Source organism: Schistocerca gregaria, chromosome 1 (genome assembly GCF_023897955.1).
Source record: "Schistocerca gregaria isolate iqSchGreg1 chromosome 1, iqSchGreg1.2, whole genome shotgun sequence".
NCBI classification, from domain to species: Eukaryota; Metazoa; Arthropoda; class Insecta; order Orthoptera; family Acrididae; genus Schistocerca; species Schistocerca gregaria.
In genome coordinates, this window is record NC_064920.1 from 419292077 (window position 1) to 419294755 (window position 2679).

The 2679-nt window shown below is 43.0% G+C and overlaps 1 pseudogene; it reads left to right on the plus strand.

The window, feature by feature from the left end:
• The first annotated feature begins 381 nt into the window (after positions 1 to 381).
• On the plus strand, positions 382 to 499 carry LOC126289642 (5S ribosomal RNA; annotated as a pseudogene).
• Positions 500 to 2679: the final 2180 nt, after the last annotated feature.

The window sequence follows — 2679 nt, forward strand, 5'->3', positions numbered from 1 at the left end:
CAACGTGTGCCACCTGCCCAGCGCACAGTCGCGGCTGTCCATGGGTCTACTTCTTGCTTCCCATTTAGAATGCAGTGGTCCTCTGCAGACTCTTTAGCGCATGTTTTAGTGCAATGTTCTTACAATAATGTATATAGAAACACACATGTGGAAAACTGTAGTAAAAATATGAATTGTTTGTAGTTGAAACTTTACAGTATGATTAATGCAAAGAATTGAAACGTGCCTTACTGCTTTCTTTTGTTTAAACAATTACTTCTAAGGCTCCTTAAAAATTACCATTTATTATAGATCTTTTTTTAGTTTAAATAAACATCGATCACTAATCGCTGATCTAGAAGAAATAAACTAATCATCTTCTAGCGGTGAAGTCATGTTGCTACCAACTGTCTTACCGCAGTGGTAACACCGGTTCCTGTCCGATCACCGAAGTTAAGCGCTGTCGGGCTGGGCTAGCACTTGGATGGGTGACCAACCGGTCTGCCGAGCGCTGTTGGCAAGTGGGGTGCACTCAGCCCTTGTGAGGCAAATTGAGAGGCTACTTGATTGAGAAGTAACGGCTCCGGTCTCGGAAACTGAGATATGGCCGGGAGAGCGGTGTGCTGCCTACATGTCCCTCTGTATCCTCATCTAGTGGCGCCTATGGGCTGACGATGACACGGCGGCCGGTCGGTGCCGTTGGGCCTTCATAGCCTGTCCGGGAGGAGTTTAGAAGTCATGTTGCTGTACATGCCAGTGTTTTGTTAGTTTTCCAAGACCGCTCATGCACCCCATTGGGCTAAACCAGCATAGCATACACATTCATACTTCAAGCACTCTCACACAATGCAAAACCTAATTCTACTTATATCCTACCCGTTACCAAGTCCAGCTACCTCTAACCCTTTCTCTTTTACGCTAATCTTCACTTAGATACTTCTCCCCATGCCAACTTATGCGGCTACCTGAAGCAGAATCTGGATCAAATACCACTCACCGCCACCTGTGCACTCCCTACTGATCTTCAGGAAGATCGGAGTTAAGCAAAAATTTACCGACAACTCTCAAAAATCGACATATAGGCAACATCACATAACAGCTGCTACAAAGACAAAAAACAAGAGTTTTTGTAACATGTAGCGTAAAAGATTTGGTGATTATTTTTCGTTTTTATCTGGTCCCATTCGCCATTTCCCTCTCGTTGATCTAAAAACGTACTACCTTGACTCGCATTCCATGTGCTCATGCCATGTAAAACAGAACGTCCCCGATGACGGCCTCTGCCGCTGGCCATTCAAAATCGAAATACCACAAGGCAAACATCATCGCACTAATGGCGAAAAAATATCGCATCATAGGTAATTATTCATGAGTGAACCATGTTCGAAAATCGTCAATAAAAAACTATCGCTTCACTGGCGAAACCCTAATCGAACCACAGCGGAAAAAGGAACCATACTCGAACGTCAATACACGTATGGTCATCTCGTAAGATATCGCCATGAGTATCACTGGCATTATCAATATCGTTACAGGGACAGCTATTAGATCGCAAATCCACATCGGTAGTACCACTACCGTCGCCCCGATACGAATGATGGAACAGAGCGGGCATTCGCCCCACTGGCAGTGCACACAGTATCAAAGGAAGACACCAAACCATTTCTACATTTCAAGATGGATTCTGAGAAGAATTGTGTCTCCAAAACTTGTGCAATTATTTCTGAACCAAAGTGCAATTTTCACACGGTTCCAACACATACTTTTGCTGTGGCACAACAAGCTGTGCTCAGCGGTAAACCAACCAGTTTTATTACAAGCCCCAGAGGTTTCCGCAGAGAAATCGGCACATTCCTATTCACGAAAGCATTTTCTATCTGTGATAGACGATAGGATTACAGTAAGTCTTAAATTTACGGTAGATTATCAAAGTGCAGATGCCCTACAGAAAACTACAAACGCCTAACTCATTGATCAGAACTCATAGAAGAAGATATTATCCGCTAATTATAATAATAAATCATCCAAAAGTGTAAGTGCAAACAAACAAACAACAATACGCTAAATGACTACATAAATGAATTGGAAACGAATGATTCTTAGCACTGACTTAATGAACTGTAAATATAAAGTTGCCCGTACCGATATTAAGTGCGGCTTTGTTTTGAGATGAGGTCGCAGCGGCCGAATTTCAGTTCCTACGCGTACTTCAACTGCGGTTTGTATTTGAGGGCTCAGGAGGTCTAATTTCCGCTACGTCATTCTGGTGATCATGTTGCGGACTCCCCTTACTAGTCATTCCATTATTGCTTGTTTGTCATGAGTTCCTGATCGCCAACATAAACTGGTTAGAATTTTGCATTTCCCTCCTGTTGCTATTTCTGGTTTCTTGAGTCACCACCATACGTCCCGCGACTGCTTATTCCACTGAGGCTCTTTAATCTTTGGCCATGATATTGGTTTCTTGTCGTCTTGTTTCTATTTCTCTGTTGCCCGTGAGTATTTCCATCACATGCACCTTATAAATTTCGTCCATTGTGTCTCCTTCGGTCCCTCGCATTTTATGCTTCCTTGACAAAGTCTAACTGTCGTATAGAATGGTTCAAATGGTTCAAATGGCTCTGAGCACTATGGGACTCAACATCTATGGCCATCAGTCCCCTAGAACTTAGAACTACTTAAATCTAACTAACCTAAGGA